This window comes from Heterocephalus glaber, unplaced genomic scaffold, assembly GCF_053883595.1.
Source record: "Heterocephalus glaber isolate CG9 unplaced genomic scaffold, H.glaber_assembly_v1.0 deba00000621, whole genome shotgun sequence".
NCBI classification, from domain to species: Eukaryota; Metazoa; Chordata; class Mammalia; order Rodentia; family Bathyergidae; genus Heterocephalus; species Heterocephalus glaber.
Window position 1 is genome coordinate 25,404,144 of NW_028258153.1, and position 19,925 is coordinate 25,424,068.

Below are 19,925 nucleotides of genomic sequence, written 5' to 3' on the forward strand. Positions count from 1 at the left end.
AAAAATCAATTCTAGGCAACAGAGACATGGCAGGGGGTATCACAATCCCCAACTTGAAACTATACTACAAAGTTACTGTGATAAAAACAGCATGGTACTGGCATAGAAACAGATCCAAGGATCAGTGGAATAGATTAGAAGATGTAGAAACAACTCCAGACATACTCAGCCACTTCATCTTTGATAAAGGAGCCAACCACCAACACTAGAGGAAAGAGCCTATTTAATAAATGATGTTGGAAAAACTGGATTTCAACCTGCCAAAGATGAAAGCTAGACCCCTATCTTTCACCATGCAGTAAACTAAAATCAAAGTGGATTAAAAATTCAAATGTTAAAACAGTAACACTAAACTTGCTGGAAGATAAGTTAAGTAGAACTCTCTAAGGCCATGGCACAGAAAAAGACTTATGAACAAAACCTCAGTAGCACAGAATCAACAACTGGAATCACAGCTTATTAAAAAGCTTCTGCATTGCAAGAGAAATGACCAACAGAGCTAGTAAACAACCTACAATATAGGAAAAAAAATTTTGGCAGCTGTAGCTCAGACAAAGGACTATTATCTAGAATATATAAAGAACTGAAAAAATCATACTCGCCAAATTCAAAGACCCAATTCAAAAATGGGCATCTGAAGTGAAGAGACATTTCTCAAAGAATAAAAGCAGCAAATAAACATATGAAAAACTGTTCAACATCAATGGTCATTCGAGAGATGTAGATGAAAACAACACTGAGATTCCACCTCACCCCAGAAAGAATGGCTGCTATCAAGAAATCAACCAATAACAAACTTTGGTGTGAGTGTGGGGAGAAAGGAACCCTTCTCCATTGTTGGTGGGAGTGTAGAGTGGTGCAACCACTATGGAAATCAGTATGGAGATACCTCAAAGAACTAGGACTAGAGGTCTCATTTGACCCAGGTATTCGTCTCCTGGGTATCTTCCCAAAATAATTAAAAGAATCATACCACAGTGATATATGTACACCCATGTTTATATGGCACAGATTGTAATAGCTAAAGCTTGGAAACAGCCCAAGTGCCTATCAACTAGAAACTGGATAAAGAAGATGTGGTTGTTTTATAAAATGCAATACTACTCAGTCATAAAGAACTAGAAACTGGAGACATTTATAGCTAAATGGATGTATATTGAGGCCATACTCTTAAGTGAAATAAATAGGACACATATGTATAAATACCGAGTAGTTTCTCTGGTGTGAGGAACTGAAAGTATACATAAGGATTAAAATGATTAAAATGAATAATTGATAATTTGAAATAGGAAGCAAAGGTCCAAAAGAGTAGGGGAAGTGGGAGGGGAAGGGGAAAGGAAAGGAGGGAAATGAAAAATTATGAGACAAGGAATAAATGGAAACAAAGTCTTTGTAAATGGGGAAGGGTAGATGGGGTGAAGGGAGGACAGGGAATGGGGAAAAAATAAGAACCATGATAAATCATGTACAGGTACAAGCACCCAATGATAAATGTAAATGTATTGTATACTGAAATTCTACCAAGAAAAGAATTTAAGCAAAAAAACATTTTCTGTGGTATCCAGTAGACAGCATATGTTTGGATTCTGTTTAGTTGTTGGGTTTGACTATGTCTGCCTTTGGACTGGTTTACTTAGTCCATTTACATTTTTATTGATATGATTGTATTTACATATACCGATTTAATTTTTTTTTGCTTCATTCTTGCTTTGTCTTAGTAAAATAAACATGCACTTTAATTAATACTACATTTCTATTAAAATGACTAAAATGTAAACATTTTGGTACATTAAAAATTTTATCTTTTTTACTAAAAATATGACTTTCCTGAAAGTTTGAGCTAAGTGTTATGGACTAGATCCGTAAAGAAGTTGATAAAATGGATCTTTAACCATGTTACTGATATTATTGAAACATACAAAGCTTTGGAAATAAAGGATGTTCTTTTGTTCTTCCTCTACTACTCTATTGAATTACTTGTATATTTTTCTTTTGTAATATTTTAATTTTTAAAGTTATTTATTTATCATAATTTTGTGTTCTTTTCTTTTTTTCCCTTCTGATCCTTGGAATTGAACTCGGGACATTGCTCTTGTCAGGCAGGCACGATGCTACTGAGCTACATACACTGCCCTGTGTTATTTTCTTAATGTTTCTGCTATGGCTTATAAACAGTGGTGTTGAATTATGGCACACATGCCACAGTGAGTACACAGAGCCTTCTCTGTTGGCACACAAGGCAAGTCACCCTAGCCAAGGTTTGACAAATTATCAGCATGCATACAGCAAGAAAAGTCACATTGATTGTGCAAAACCATGCCAAATGCAAACTTTTATCTTTGAATAAAAGCTTTTTTCTTTATTGTAAGCACTGTTATTGTGTTTTTCTTTTGAGACAAGAGATGTTACTGTATGAATTGTTTTTTTCTAAACTAAAATGTCAGTATTCAGTTTTAATTGCATTGTTGGCTCTTTGTGATAAATAAGTGGGTTTTGGGTTATAGTTTGGGCATTCGGTCTCTAAAAGTTTCACCATCCCTGGCTCATAATATATATGAACTAATTAGATTTGACTTCAGATTTATGCTAACTTAATTCAAATGACAAATAGAAATCCTATTCCTATATAGCTATACTCTCCTCTCCCTTTGTGTTATTATTTATATACACATTACATCTAAATATGTTACAAGCTAAAATGCATGGTGATAATTCTTAGCTTATATAATTATATATCTTTAATGAAATGAGAGAAGAAAATAGAACAAATATATCTTGATAAGTTCTATGTTGCTTTTTATTCATCATTTCTCATTTCTTTCATTGGTACCTATGTTCCATTCAAATTGCCATTATGTACCATTTCTTTAACATTGTTTTACTCACATTTGGTTCCCTTGTGTGGCTATGTAAAATATATTACATTTCTGTACACTATGACATTGATCAGAAAGTAGAGCGAATGTTCAAATTTTAAAAATTTATTACTGTAAAAGACATAGTTTCATTAGTCCCTCTGAAGCACTTCATATTCACATTTAGGCTTCGAACACACTTATCCCATTGGTTACCCACATGGATCTTGCCACTTTGTGAAGCAGGTTTTCTGAAGCAGCATTTATAGAAATTTCTGTTAAATAAAACTTTACAGTGTATGCTTATCCACCTTATTCACCAGATATGGTACATGACTTCTAGCACATCCCTAAAGTCAAAATGGCTATGAACAGTAAATTCGAATTACCACTGATGGAATCAATTCATGACATCAAGGCAACCATGATAGTACAGTTGTGGTAAAGAAATAATGTTTACCTATATTATTTCTTTTTCCAATAATGTTTTTCTGGTGGTTTCTCTCTCATTATTGGTCTTCTCAACACACATAGGTTGGTGGATTTTTTGGAATTCCACATTTATCTGAAGATCTGCTTATTTTTACCTTTTTAAAAAATCTCTTTTACAGGATCTATAATTGCTATTAATTTAGCTGCACATTTGTTGATTCTTTTCTAATAATTTTTAATTAGTACACATTTGCAGTACACAGTGACTATGTTCATCATGGGGAGTTAGGACATGCATACAACAAATTTGAATTCTTTCTTTACTACCCCATGTCTTGGCCCCCTTCCCCTTTGCAGTAGTTTCTTTTAAGCATTCTTCTGTTAAGTACTATATATGGTTACTCTCACAGAGAGGTTTTATTTTTTGCCTACCTTTACTTTCTTTTTGTGGGTCAAGTATAGCTCTTTCTTTGTATAAGTCACCATTTTGTGCATGTGGATTTATGTGTGAAGACTGGACATACACATAGATATTGACCTTCTATCTTTGGGGTTGGTTGGTTTTATTTTTATTTCTTATTCATTTGTCTTAGTTGGACTACATTAGTGAATCTATTCACTCCACAGTACACAGCTGCTGGTGTAATCCCTCAGAGAATACTTTTATTTTTGAAGTGGTAGTGGTTTTTGTCTTCAATATCCTCTCTCTCTCTCTCTCTCTCTCCTCTCTCTCTCTCTCTCTCTCTCTCATTTAATGTCTGCTACTGTTAGAATCACAACCAGTTTTTAGTCCCCTTTCATTGCCTCATGATATTTCTATTTCTTGTATTAATGCCCTAGAGCTTAAGTTTCTCTGATCCAATTAAACACATGCCTCTTTGCAGGGGTGATCTTTATGGACTATTTACTTTTTCCTTCCTTTTTATTTTTATTTATTTTAGTACATATTTGCAGTACATGCACTTTATAATCATCTTTGGTGCATGGGTACCTGTATATAATTCAACTTGCTTTCTTTTTTTAAATTCCCTTTTCCATTTCTTCTCCTTCTTTTCCTGCTCCTCTAATCCCCCTTTCCCCATTTACATTCCTGTTGAGATTTTTAATCCTAGTTCACATTCATGGCATATAATGTTTGCATTCATTGAGGTTATTAGATTTCTGTACATGGCATATCTTTATTCTACTTATTTCCCCTTCCCCTCCTCCCCACGTCTAGCCCTTGGTGTCTTGGACCACTTCCCTCTTGCAAGAGATTCATCCCCTTGTCTCCTCTGAGATTTGTTCTGACTCTAATAGGGATCTTCCTAGATATTGTTTTTCCTGGTTATTTCTGACAAAGCCCTAAATAGTTTAGGGTTTAGCCTCATGCTCTTTGCAAACTCAACAACCCCTTCTAATTGCTTATTATCACAACTTCCTTTGTTTTCTAAAGTGCCCTCAGACTTGGACTTCCCTACACTCTGTTCCTAATTGTCATTTCACATGAGAAGAGCTTAGGGAGCACTCTGCTTTTACTTTTTTTTTCTCCCTCTGGGATAACTCAAAAGTGTCACTGTTGTGCCTGTACAGCTCAAGGGAAAGACAATATTCTACTTCTCTTTGAGCACATGAATAGAACGCTGGGCTAGGATGGTAGCTTATGGTCTTTTTGGCTTGTCTCTCACCAAACTCTTGCTCTTCTTTCAAAATTTAGTAGATTTTCTTCAATAAATATTTTTTCATTGCTATAGACTCTTAGGGCCACTTCTGGTTTTTTTAAATCTCACACTTTCAAATTTATTGTATATTTTGATGTTCAGTTTAAAGATTAAAATATAGAACCATAAATCTTTTTAAGAGTTGATACAACGCAGCAATGGAACCCAGGTGTTCATATTTTGAGTCTTTAAAATAATCTGCTGTGGTCTTTAAACATCATACAGCTCTTTCAATTGAATTTTCTTTTTTTCATTTTAATATTTATTTATTATGTTTCTTTTCTATTAGCACATGTTTGCAATTCATGAAATTTACAGTCATCTTGGGAAACAGTTACATGTACACACCACAGCTTTTTTTTTTGCTACTGGGGATCAAACTCAGGACCTTGCACTTGAGAGGCAGGCACTGGAATAACTGAGCTAAATCCCTGGCCCTTTTTTTTTTAACACCTCCTCCTCTCTCCCTTCTCCTCCAGTTCCTCTATCCTATTTTTCATTCATGTTGATATTATTGATCTTAGCTTATGTTATGGCATACAATATTTATATTAATTGAGGTTATTAGGTCCCTCTACATAGTATATCTTTTTCTACTTATTTCTGGATATTTAAAAAAATTTTTAATGTTCACCGGTCATGTTGATTTGTTGTAGAGAAGGTCCATGGAGCTCTTCATACCGCCATTCCAGAATCTCCTTTCACTACCCTCATTCTGTCACTGGGTACACCATCTATACTTATGTCAATATTACAGAGTCAATTATTACTATGTAATGGTCCCCTCTTATTTGTGGTTCTACTTTTTGTGATTCTAGTTACTTGCCATTAATCACAGTTAGATCTGAAAATATTGTGGAAAATTCTAGAAGTAAATATTATTGTTTTACAATGCACATGTGATAAAATCTAATGCTAATGCAGATCTGCCTTTTCCCACCTGGCTGAGAAGTCCTCCCTTTCTCCAGCACACCCATACTCTACGCTACCCATCCATCCACTCACCACTTAGGATCCATCTTAGTTATCAGATCCACTGTCCTGATACCATAGCTTATGTGTGAGTAATCCTTATTTTACATAATAATTGTCCCAAATCACAAGAGTAATAATGCCATAAAACACCAGGGCATGAGGCATGAAGGGACAGATTGAGTCTGGTACCCTGGCAACACTGCCAGGAACATAGGCAAAGACATCATATATATGGGGTTCAGTACCATGGTCAGCCACTGGTGGCTTGGGGATACATCTCCTATGGATGAAACAGGACTGCTGAGTACATATTTGTTTTCTTTTAATGTAATTGATTGGGGTAGCCTTGCATATGAATACAGGAACTAGGAGAGAAAATAAGGCACCTGGTTTATCTTAGAGTTAGGGTGAGTGAGAACTTAACTTTTACACATGAAAAACTACCAATGCATGGATCTCTGCTGATGACTTTTTTTTTTTTTTTTTTTTTTTTTTTTTGGTGCCAGGCATCAAACTCTGGACCTTGCTCTTGTGAGGCAGGAAGCGGCACCACTAAGCTAAATCCCCAGCCCGCTGCCGACGACTTTTAATAGGACATTTCATCCTATAACAGATTGTGCACTATAAATTATAATTCTGGTTTTACACAGAGCAAGTTTAGGTGGGAGTGATTAAGTAGGTTTTCAGGGGTAAAACCATACTGTATATCTCTAGAACAAATAACCAGTCTTCTTATTACCTGAAAACATAGGATCTGATTATGACCAAATAGAATGATCTCTCTTTACTTCAAAAGTTACAATCTGGGCATAGCTATTATAGTGAGGTTGAGGTTATCATAGGTAATGCTGGAAAAAATTTTCTCTGTCTCTCTATACATTCTACCCCTCACAACGTGCTTCCTGTGTCTTTTCCCAATTGATTTCTATTTTATTACCCCAAAACATGTAGTTTTGGAGAGCTAATATGTTTCAGCAGATGTTTGGCAATACAAAAAAATGAGTAGTTTTTCATACTTCTATAAGCCTTATTCTGTACTGTCAAATTTTAAAGAAGATACCTTGCTGCATGAAGAAAGGAGATCTTATTTTAGTTCCTTGCCTAAAGTTTGGGTTGGTGTAGTCTTTGTTCAGTTCACAGACTTAATGTTTATCTAAGACACATTTTTAGTATTGCCACAAGACTGACAACAGATGATAAAATACGCAGTTATATCGATATCAAAATCTTGTGAAGTCTTGGTTAAAAATGTCAGCAATCAGGCAGGCTTGACAAAACATGTCTAATCTCAGCACTCTGGTAGGCTGAGGCAGGAGGATAACAAGTTTGAGCCGAGTCTAGGCAACTTAGTGACTTAGAAAGACTTTGTCTGAAAATAAAAAATGAAAAGGGCTGTGGATATAGCTGAGTGCAAAGGTCCTGTGTTCAATCCTCAGTACTGTAAAATAAAATGTTAACATTTTCTTATTTTTTTATGGCTCCTAATAAAGGGAATGACATTATACTATTTTTTTTTCTTTGTAGAAAGTCTACAGCAATGCACTGTTCCCCAGGATGTCTCCTAAGAGCTCAATTGGTTCTTAGACATTTTTAAAAGGTAGAATTAAGAAATTATAGGAAAATAGTGATGTTTTTTAGGCTTTGTTCATAAGGATTGTTAGGTCCTGACGGTGGAGAGATTCAGATTTAAGCCGGCACCTCCCAGGACTGCAGGCTCAGGACTTAGGAGGGAAATGATCAGTATCTGCATAGTTAGTCCTACATTTTCAAACATCTTAAGTAACAATAAACATCAAAATCTCCTTTCAAAGACAACATCTTTTTCTTGCTATTATTTAGAAGAAAAGAGATCTCTAACAAGAGCCTGTTCTTTCAAATACAATCTCATTTCCAGGAAGGCAGCATGTCTGAAATCACTGCTATGGTGAGTATTAAGCTCATCTGACTGAAAAGCAGAAGCACAGCTGTGTCCCTAGGGTGCATTGTCAGACTTTTTGATTTTCAAAGAACCAACAGAGCTAAGATACATATAACCCTTTTTGCTACAGCTCATCTTAGTGCTCAAGCCCTCTGCATAGCTCCTCTCTCCTGCTAGGCAATTAGAATGGCCCTGAGCTTTTCAAAGCAAAGATACAGACCCTTTTACCTTTATGTCCTGATTGCACAAGGCTCACAGGCAAATTCTTCTAAGGAGGTTAAAATGCAGTGATCTCCTTCAAAGTCATGGTGTAGGACTCAAACCCAGCCTCCTGCAGGGAAGACAAAGGGAAGAAAGCAGGACAGACAATGTGTCAAAATGATATGCTCCATTCAATAAATACTTCTGCTGTCTCCTGCTTACAATAACCAAGTCTATTTTCAGCATCAGCCTCTGTTCTTTCTATACATTATTTCATTAGATGTTTAAAATGAACCAGTGAGGAATGTATTTGTTGGCTTCTAAGGAAAATCATACAACATTCCTCTGTGCTTCTGTTTCAACCCTCTCTTCAGTCATTCCTTAAAGAAGTTGAGATGAAACTCAAGTTACTCCATCTCAAGAAGGAAGTCATCACATCTAAACCAGTCAAATTTTGGGCTTCAAACTCATCCTCAGTACCCCTGATGTACAAGGATCTGCACACACAACACAGCAGCTGGTAGAAATCTCTCTGCTCACTCTCATTCAGTAACCAGGGCTCTAACAGAGACAAGATTCCAATCCAAGCTTAGAACAAGTGACCTCATTTCTTATTCCTTTCCCTTGGTCACTAGGAAGTATAACTTTATTTTTAAATTTTTTTAAATTTTGAATTGAAATGGAAGTCAAATTTGAGGGTAGATAAAAATAAAACAGATCTGACCTGCTTTGATTTGACGTCAGAAAGAAGCAGAGATTTTTTTACTCTGCATCCCAGAGGTCAGTGCTAAACTCTAGGCTCAGAAAACTCCAACCAGCCCCACATTGGCTCCAAGCATTTTGTGCCTGCTCTGATGTAGGATGGACTAGAGGCCCTGGACAAGTATCATAATGCCATCTTAAGTGCCCACAGCTCACATAACTTCAACAGTATTCCCATTACAGTTATTCCCATTACAGTTTTACATGAATTCAGGAAGTTTAAATAATTTATCCAAACTAGAGAGTGCTAATATATAGAGGCCAGCATTGAGCCTAGGGCTATCTGATTCCAAAGTCTCTACTCATAACTACTACTCTAAATTAAAACCATGTTACAAAATGAAATAGCAACTGAGACTGAGCAAACACTAAGTGAATGGATAGTGGCTGGTATTAGAAGAATTAAGATGAAGTAGCTTTTGAAGTAGGTAATGAGTCTTCATTAAGAAGACCCTAATCCATAATGAAACACAAATACTGAAAAATAGAAAAAAATTAGCAGGACACAGAAACACAAAAGGAGAAAGCAAATTTTATAAAGCATGCATTCAGTGGGCCATCTGTAGCCTGATGCGTTTATTTTGGTATCCAGAGAAGGCAAACAAATCCTGTTAGAAGGTAATCAGAAGTTTGGAATCCCATTCTCATGTCTATTTAAGTACCTGCTTTCCTCAATCATTCCTTACTGATATTACCTGCATTTGAAATGTTAAACATTTTATTTTCTGTCTCCAGTAACCCCTCAAAACAACAAAAGAAAAGGAAAAAAACCACGGCTTGTTGAATAAAAATGTATTTAAGCAAAACATGAAGCAGTACATTAGAATTTTAAAAATTCAGTCATTGTATTTGATGCACCAAAATTGATGCTACAGTTATCAGATATTATGATCTTCAAATCAAAACCCCCTCTTCCATTTAGTTATCAATCTGTGATTATATCTGTTGAATATTTGATTTTTAAATTAAGATGTTATTAAACTAAGTGAAAGGCTTAAATGAATTGTGCAGAAGTTGTACAACTATGTATGAATTTGAAGACATGATAGGAGATAATGTATGATATATGCATTTTTATATTTGATATGAATTTCCTAGAACCCTTGAACATTATCTTAAGATGAAATATGACAATATAACTTTTATTTCTAGATAAATATGAAATATCTGAAGTGCCCTCTGGCAGATATTTGTTTAAAATTTATAAAGCTTTTCTGTTCAACATTTCTTTGTTATATTTCTCACATAGTATAAATTGTCTTTGTATTCTAAGCACTAAACACCATTACAAAATAAATTAAAAGAAAGAGATTCTTGTATGAGAGTGAAGAATTCAATATTTAAACTGTATTTTCAGAGCTGCAAATTTTTTCCTATGAATAATTTATTCATCAAAATTTTTCACTAAAAAATTACATTAAGGGACAATTTGTTATTTCAGAAAATTTCTCATACTGCTTCATGCCCATGAGGAAAAATTTTCTCAGAAAATCTTATTTGTCCTTGAGGAGAGCATGGAACTAAGGATGGTGATAATAATTGTATTAAGTTATATTTTAGGAAAAAATGAAAAGATTCAGGTTTTGGTTTTTCATTGAATTGCATCCTGTGTTTCGTTGTGGAGGGTGGCGTGTTCTGAACTAAAAGTGTAGCTTACTTGTGCAGATGTGTGACTTCCGTCTTCAGGTGAGAATGGAGAGTGCAGAGTCCCTAAGCACAGATACGAGGCTATGTGTGCTGTGTTCATTGGCTTGTAGGTGGAGAAGTAGCAAATCATAACATGTGCATTTAAAAATTTTTCTTTGTTTTTATTACTGTATGTTTATGACACATAATAAATATATCCTTCATGGGAATTGGTAGGTATACACAGTACAACTTGGTCCTTTTTACTTCCCTGTCCTCTTCCTTCCTTCCCATTTACCCTCATCCTCACATTACCTTCCCACAAAGTCTGTCTCCTTGTTATCTACCATGCATTTTCTTTAAATTATTTATATTTTAGGTTTCTTATATAAGAAACACCATCTGTGTCTGATTTATTTCACTTAGTTTTATGGTCTCAAGGTATCTTTATTTTTCTAGGAATGACTCAAATTTACTCTTCTTTGTAGCTGAATGGAATTTTATTGTGTATTGCATATTCTTTGTCCATTCATCTGTCAATAGGCATATAGGTAACTTCCAAGATTTAATTATGAATTTTGCTGCTATAAACATGAGTATGCATGGATCACTTCTCTTTCAGGAAGATACTCAGAAGAGGTATAGCTGTTCACATGGAATTTCTATTTTTAGTTTTTTGACGCATCTCTATACTGATTTCTATAGTGGATTTATTAGTTTACATTCTCATATGTGTTTTGAAGACGTTAGATTTGTATTTATTCTTTAAGTAGAAGGCATTTCCTTTTTTAAACAGACCTTTACAAAGAAACAAATTACATATAAAACATTTAAAAGAATGAATTTAAGTAAAATGGGGGTATAGGTCTAGATTCTGGCCTTCTCAGAATCTCATAGTGGTTCTGGAGTATGAAGCAGGCTATGATACTCTTAACATTTGCCTGAAAACAGTATGAAAATCTTTGTTTTTGTAGTGCATGTAAGGCTTACATAAAAATTTAAAAATTCTTTCCTAAAGCGAAGGAAGTGAAAAGGCAGGAAAAGATCATAGTATGCTCCTCCTTTAGAAAACTATGTTTTGAAAATCTATTTGGATCTTATTGTATTTGACTATGTTAAAAGAATATATGTTCCCATCTCAATATTCTCCACACCCAAAATGTTAGGTGAAACAATTATGTGGCTGAAATGAATCTATTAGGAGATTTATGTCCTTCTGAAACTTGAAGACAAAATTAAGAATCCTATGTTAGTTTAATGATGTTTGGTTTATAATCATTCCGAAAACTTTCAGTTATTGTGTCAAGAAATTCTTTTTGACATCATCTGCTAAAAAATATCCTGGTAAAGAATATGAAGAGAATTGTGGTTCAATAATGACATATCCCTGATTTTGGAAGGAGATGAAAATTAAAAATAGTCCTGTGGTCAAAAATAATGTCCCAAATTGGGGGCTTAAAAATATTGTATCCGTAATTTGTAAGATGTGATTTGAATTAGGGATATAATGAAAACTGATGAGGATCAAAAGATTGTAGATAAGAGATTTAATTTATCAATTTTGGTCAAATATGTCTCTCAATGCCAGTGTTAATTAATTTTAACCACAAGAGAAAATAAGTGAAACAAATGAACCTAGCCATATATAAAATAGTGTAAATGTATTACAGAATTATTTCAATATAATAACAGTATATACAGACTGTCTGAAGTAAAAGTATAACTTCAAAATATTCTTAATCTGAGCTTAGTATTTTTAAATAATAATATTGGTGCTGTTATTCTTTTGTAAGACAGATAAGAGAATACGTTAATGTTCTGAGAACCATTTATTTTTATGCAAGATAACAGAAATATAGAAGCAAATTGAAAAAAATTAAATATGAACCTTATTATCCTAAATTGGAAGATAAAATGTTTACTAATTTTTTCCTTGTTCTAATATATACAATATATATGTATTTTCTTATTGTATATATTGAATAAATAATAGTTCAGTAAAAATGAACACCCCTAAACAAGGTTATGGACTATAAGCATGATTTCTCAATGAAACAAATCAGGATGCCTTGAAGAACAGGAACACTTTAGTTTGGGGTAATCAATAGGCAAGATGGATGTAAGACTTTTTTATATTAAAAAGCAACAAAGACATTAAAAACAAAAAAAAAACAATTTCACTTGTCTCCAATGGATAAGAATATCTTTGGAGAGACCACCAGTGATTAAATCCGGGACAGTTAGGTTCTGACGACATTAACTGACATGGCTCAAATGTATGAAAATTCATGAATCTGTGACTATAATAAAACAAAAACACAAAGTTACTGATTATCTTTGTAAGTTGACAAAGTAAAAAAGAAAAGTAAAGGAGAAATAAAGTATTTACTTGCTCTTCTGTTACCGACTATATGTCATGATAACCAAATAATCGATGAGGAAAAATTCTTTAACAAGAATTCTAGTGTTGAAATGGGTATCATGTAGTGAGAAAGTTACAGTTTTGCAAACTCTGACATAATAAAGAATCTAAGTAACCATGATATATGGATTCTGACTCCAACAGGTGAAATATTGATGATGACTTTGTAGGAAGTGTATGAGGTTGACATTAGTCATGCCTACTGGCCAGCCTTACTATAACTAATGTGGTACAATAAGAAATATACAACAACATCAGTAGCATGTTATTACTATGGAATCTGAATTGAACCAATCTTCTGTTTTTTAAAAAAAATGGTGGATAGAGGAACATGTTAAAAGCACAATATGGATATAATCGGTCAAGTTAATATTATAGAACAAATTGGTCAGTTTAATTGTCAAACACATTACATTAAAATGGAGAGAATTAAAAATTACCTAAGATAAATGCCAATAGTGTAGTTTAAGATATGCTATTGTTTCTGCTTCAAAAATATGGATTATAAAAGTATTTTTGAGGAAATTTGATTATGGATTAGACATTGGGTTTATTATATTAAGGAATATTATATTAGGGAATATTATAATATTATATTAAGGAAATGTTTCTTGTTCAGTTAGAAAGTGTCTCCAACTTCTTGGGTTACTGTGTCAAAATAGACAATTATTTAAATAACAGACACTTATTTTCTCACAGTTCTGGATGTGGAAATCTGAGATCAGGGAACCAGCACGCGTGGTTGGATTCCAGTCAAGGTCTCCTTTCTGATGTAGAGATAGCTGAATTCTCATTGTGTGTTCAGTGGCATTTCCACAGGGTGCGTGTGGAGAAGGAGAGAACTCTTCTGTCTCTTTCTCTTCTTAGAAGAGCACTAATCTCACCACAAGGCCCCCACTCTCATGACCTCATCAAATCCTGATTAATGAAGCCTCACCTCCAAATACTTTCACCTTAAGGGTTAGAACTTCAACACATGAATTTGGAGAGATCACAGCATTCAATTTACAATGTTTTTATATATGCTAATACCTTTGGGGATATATATTATATATGTAAAATTCTTATTTGATTGATATATGTGCTGAAATATTTTTGAGGAAATGTTTGATATTTTCATAACTTTAATATATGAAACAAACAGAAATACACAAGAAACAAAAAACAAAGATAGCATATTCATAACATTGTACTTCTGCAAACAAAATGCATACATTCCTTTAGTTCACAGAATATTTTACAAAAATTATTCCCACTGACCATTTACTTTTTAATGATGAAATAGTAAAAAATTATTTTTCTGAGTATAAACAAAAGTGGAAAAAATAGCAATGAGAAAAATAACAAAGGTGTCAAAATAATACCTGGGTCAATGGAAAAATAAAAATGTGACCCACAGCACATTTAATTACAATATACTTCACATTGATTTAGTAGTGTTTTTAAACAAAAGACCAACTTAGATCATTAGTTTATACAAACTATATTTGTGTCACAATCTTTATAATGAACAACTCTTGTCCTATTTACATGTTATGGAATTTTAAAAATTATAATCCAACTTTAAGTTGGAGAAGAAACTAAAATTAATAATGGAAAGCAATTCTAGGTGGAAGAGAATATGGAGCAAGTATACACCTTCGAAATATGTGTTTTAAAATTTATTGTACTTCTGTCTTTTTAATTTTTATTCAACTAGGGAAGAATTTCCTGTTACAGAATTAAAATTTGGTAAACCTTATACTGCTCACTCTCAGGAAATAAAAGATATTCACTAATAAAGAGTTTTACAAGAGAGAACTAGTAGTATCGAATAGGATGTGGGTGCTTTTTCCTTTCTTCATTGTGTACCTCTTTCCCCATTTGCAGCGGAATGTTTGAAACAGAACGTTAATACTTGCCTGGCAGTGTTATAAAGTATCTCTGTACTCTCTGGGACTGGCAGATCTATTAATCTCATTATAGTCTCATGCAAATTCCCTTGCTGTTTCTTTTTTTTATTTTGTCTCTGTGCAATGTCATCTATTCCTCCAGCACTTTGTAGCACTTCCAGCCATGGATTCTCAGCAATACACTGGGAATAAAAATCCTGTGTTGATCCTTCAGTGTCTCCCAATGGTTTTCGGAGGCAAGAGGCTAACTGGTGCTACTCCAGCCATATCTATTATAGTGATGGCTATGTCTGGTCACACCATTTTGTTTCACTGATATTGAGGAATTTCTTCTCTGACAAAGCTGCTCCATTCTTTTAGTCTTACTTGACCACTCTTTTATGTGACTAATTCTCAAATTTATGGTATACGTTTTTCCAATGTAGTCTCCAAATTGCATGGGATTAGATGATTCAGAGAAATCAATCTCTGGTTTAAATCAACTGGAAGGAATTTGGACTCATAACTGCTTTCGTGATGTGGGTTTGAATGGAAGCACAGGACAGCTTGTTCTCAAGTGAATCCCTGTCAGCAAGTCTGCTCTCCATTAAATCACCATTGTCATAGGTTAATTTTGAATTTAGCTCTTCACCTTTGCTTGTGTAGATGTGTTAAAATATTCAATATAGTCTAACATGTACTTTAAAATGGATCTTTGTAATCTTGGGGCTTAAAATAATTAACATTAAATTCAACTTTATCACAATTTTATGAAATAAATAAAATTAACTTAAACTTTACAAACAAGGAACAACTTGATTTAAGTTTAGGTATTTTGATTTATGAATCAAAGCTTTTAATCACTAATCTATACAATTTAAACAATTGTGGAATACTTCCTAGCAACATTTTTCCTTTTAGATTGTATAAGTATGTGTCTGATATCTTCAATTTAATTTCAGACATCCAGAAACTGTATTTCTGGTAAGTACCCTTTTTTGTATCTACAGGAAAAAATTGTATACAGAAATGGTGTTTTGGTATTTCCATTTAATAGCAGACTTCCTGCCACAGAATGACAGCCATTTACTGTCTCTCTCCTATACCCAGAGAAAGTCTGAGTAAATAATGTAAATTTTATTTAAATGATTACTCATGTTTAAAGTGCTGAATGGAAAAATATCTGTGGAATAAAAAGAAATTAAAGTCACAAGAGAGAGGGCTTAACTTTAAATACTCAATAAATCACCAAAACCATGGATGCCTTAGTAGCTTGGAACAAAACTTTGAATACTTTCCAGAAAAACATTTGGTCCAGAAACATAGCTGATTATGATCAATTACATAAAAGCCAGAGCTCAGGAAGAAATGACAGATAAGTTCTAGAAATGTAAATTAGATAGGCTCTGTTCACCTGCTCAGTGGAAGTTTTCAATGGATTAGGCCCATAGTTGGAAAGATTCATCTACAAAATGTAAATCCTCAAAGGATTATAGGAAGACATTGACTCCATAATAGCATAAAGGTAACTAAATTATATTTAAGCTATCCTAGTAAAACCACTGGACATGAAATAAAACAGTGAAAATAAAGGAAAACAGTATATAACTTTTGAAAAAATTACTATTAAATTTATGACAGCATTTTATTCATAGAAAAAGATTGCAGAAATGAATACTATCCTAACTTTTGAATTTCAACAGAAAATAACCTTCACCTTAGAATACTATACCCAGTTAAAATACCATTCAATGACTGGGGCAAAGTATGTAAAGATAAGTTTGAGAACAGCCCAAAACTGGAAGATCAGTATTCTCAAACTTTGCTAAACAAGACACTTAGGAATGGAACTTGAAAAATGAGAGTGCAAAAATAAAAGACTAAGGAAAACTAATTTAATAAATGTTTTTGGTTCTATGACTTTGAAATGGATATTCATAAAATGTAGTGTATATTTTACCTTTTAAAAATATTTTAACAGACTAAAATATTGGTATGTTGATAGCTGTTTAATGCAAAATGTTCCACTTTCAGATGAAAGACAAAAGAGACAATGAAAAAGAAACCATTCATTAATTTATTCAGTAAGTCTTAAGTTAGAAAGCCTACTCTGTTAGATTATAATAAGTAGATTAGTTGTGAGTATTGATTGATACTCATGATACTTATGATCTGTGGAGATAAGTGTTTCTAGGAAATAGTTGTTCTTAGTCTAAGTCTCTCAGAAATTGGTTACATAATAGGATTTTGCTTAATAAATTTTGGAGACTCCTGGGGTTTCTGTCTCACCAGAAACATGGGCAGGGAAAGTTCATCATTGACCCTTACCCTATTCCCTTTTGGTACTCAGTCTTTGCCTTTTGTTCCTTGTCTCCTGGTCTAGTTTCTCTGTACTTCATTTCATGATGCTCTCCTCTGGAAGTTTAGAGACCTCATCACCTGCACTCTTTCTGGTTCTGCTTTTGCTATCATCTTATCTGTAGAATTATCTCTTGTTACCAGTTATGATAAGTTTGAGTTGGTGGCCAGATGATATTATGGTTAGGAATACTGTACCGGAATTCTGTACCTGAATCCTGTCAGGATCTCAGTAATTCTTTTTCTCTGGATTCTCAAGAGGTAAGCAAACATTGCAAATGAAAGCAAGGAAATGTTTTGTTCACTGTGCTAGGTCTATAAATTGGATGATTTAGACTAGACTTGGTGGCTTAGGTTAGAAGACTAAGGATCTTCCTTCTCCTTCAGTCTAAACTAGAGTTTTGAATGTTGCTACTGTGTAATTGAAAAGGCTGCTTTAGTCAGGGTTGTGCAGAGGAACACATCACAATTATGGTGGATGAGAAGTCCTGAAATTTGTTTTCTGCAAGCTGGAGCCCCAGGAAAGCTGATGTTATAGTTCTAGTCCAGGATAAAAGTTTCAAGAACCGGAGAATCATTGGTGTTAGTTCTGGTCCAATCTGAAGTTCAACAAACCTGGAATCCCAATGACTAAGGGAAAAAGAAGATGGATGTTGCAACCCAGAAGACAGAGAGCAAATTCACCTTGCTCTCTTTTAGTTCCATCCATGTCTTGCGCCAATTGGATGATGTATACCCATGTTGTTAAGGGTGTTCTTCATTACTTAGTCTACCTATATCTTCCCAAAACATCCTTGAAGATATACCTCAAAAAAATGTTTTGCTGGATATCTTAGCACAATCAAGTTTACATAATAGGTCCACCTAACAAGATCCACCTAATATCCCTCCACCAACTCTAAGAAGGTGGTCCTGGAGAGAGAGACAGATGACCATAGAGATGGCCACTGTCCCTAGTCTCCCAGGAAGCCCTGGCTCAGTTACCTTGTGGGATAGCAAATCCTCAAATGTGCCTCTGGGATTTGTCTCCCCTCCAAGACCATGTTTTATAGAAGGTTTTGAGCAATATCCACCTCCTCATACCCATTAACTCCTCTGTTACTGATATAGGGAGAAGAGATGCAACTGCCAAACCTGGTAGATACCCGAAATGTGAATTAGTGTTCTCTAAAATTGAAGAATGAATTCTAGGAACAATGTAGGTTAAGAGTAGGAAAAATTTATTGAGAGAAAGATAGCTTCTGTCTAAGAGAGACAGAAACAAAACCAGAAAATGGGTTGTTCCTTTGCTTTTTGTTTATAAAATTTATGTGAATGCTCTCATGCTATCTTTGTCAATATGAAATTTGCTTCTTTTCACTCAACATTAACTTTTCATCAGTTTTTTTCTGTAAAGCAAAAAAAGAAAATGCAATTCCAAAGTAACATATAAGGAATGTCATCTCAATGAGTGGAGCAAAATCAGTGGGGCAAAATGACCAAATTTTAAAATATTAATTTCTAAGTAGTAGGTATATGTACAAGTTTTGTATTTTCCCACAATTTATTCACTTTAAAACTTTTAAAAAAATAAGTGAGTTACACATCCATATAATAGAGGAGGGGAAGAGATGAATGATAACACCATGGAGCACAAAGGTGGCAAATACAGTGTTGTCAACGTGATGAAATTTAACACCATTGGCAATGCCTTAGGGGTGTTATCTTCTCCTGATTGAGAAGACAATATCACTTGTATCATTTTATTTCCCCAAACCTATAAGCTCAATCTAATTACAAGAATATGATTAAATAGACTCAAATTAGGGAACATTGTAGAGAATACCTGCCTGGCCAGTACTTTAAACTAGGAGATAATGAAAATCAAGGAAAGATTGGGAAACTACCATAGACCTGAGCAGCTTATTAAGACATGGCAAGTAGAGCTTCCCTGCTGCCATCCCAAACTCCTAGGGCAGAGAAGCTGAGCCAGTCCCAGCACCTGGAAGGAAGCTCCCCTGCCGCCATCCCAAGCTCCTCAGGTAGAGAAGGTGAGCCAGTCCGAGCACCCAGAAGGAAGCTCCCCCACCACTATCCCATGCTCCTAGGGCAGAGAAGGTGAGCCGGTCCCAGCACCCGGAAGGAAGCTCCCCCACCGCCATCCCAAGCTCTTAGGGCAGAGAAGGTGAGCTGCCCGGGCACCAGAAGCACCCCCTCCCTCTTGGAAATGAGAAGACACATAAACAAGCCTCAAAAACAGACTTTTGGGTAACTGTGGCAACCCCAAAGGGAAACAAGATGGAACAATCTGATACTAAACCACCTGGACTCTCTTTCTGAACTGGCAACAGAAGAGGATCTGGGAAAAATGAAATCAGAAATAATTACTCAGATAACAGCAAAGATTTTGCTCATAGTGCAAGACATGATTAATAAATCTAGAGAGGAGACAGATAAAAAAAAAATAGAGGATCTGAGGAACATGATGGAATCCCAACATAGGAAACAAATGGAATCCATAAAACAAATGCAAACAGATTTCCAAGAGATTAAAAACTCCATCGAAAGTCTGTGCAGCAGAATGAACCGATGTGAGGATAGAATTTCAGATATAGAATAAAAGATTGCAATTAGTGACCAGGAAAAGAAAAATTGCTTTAAAATTGTAAAGAAACACGAGAAATCAATCCAGCAGCTGCTAGCCGATGCAAAGAAGAATAACATAAGACTGATTAGAGTCAATGAAGAAAGAGGAGAGAGTCCAGATAACATAAAAAGAAAACTCTTCACAGAAGTGATGGCAGACAACTTCCCAAGGAGGGGAAA

General features: G+C 34.5%; 1 long non-coding RNA gene across 1 annotated transcript in view; it reads right to left on the reverse strand.

The window, feature by feature from the left end:
* Positions 1-6,511: 6,511 nt before the first annotated feature.
* Positions 6,512-19,925, reverse strand: part of LOC147829400 (uncharacterized) — a 210,684-nt gene continuing 197,270 nt past the window's right edge. The window contains exon 5 of the long non-coding RNA XR_015449205.1: positions 6,512-8,211. This is a non-coding gene — a long non-coding RNA (uncharacterized LOC147829400). The remainder of the gene's footprint in view (positions 8,212-19,925) is intronic.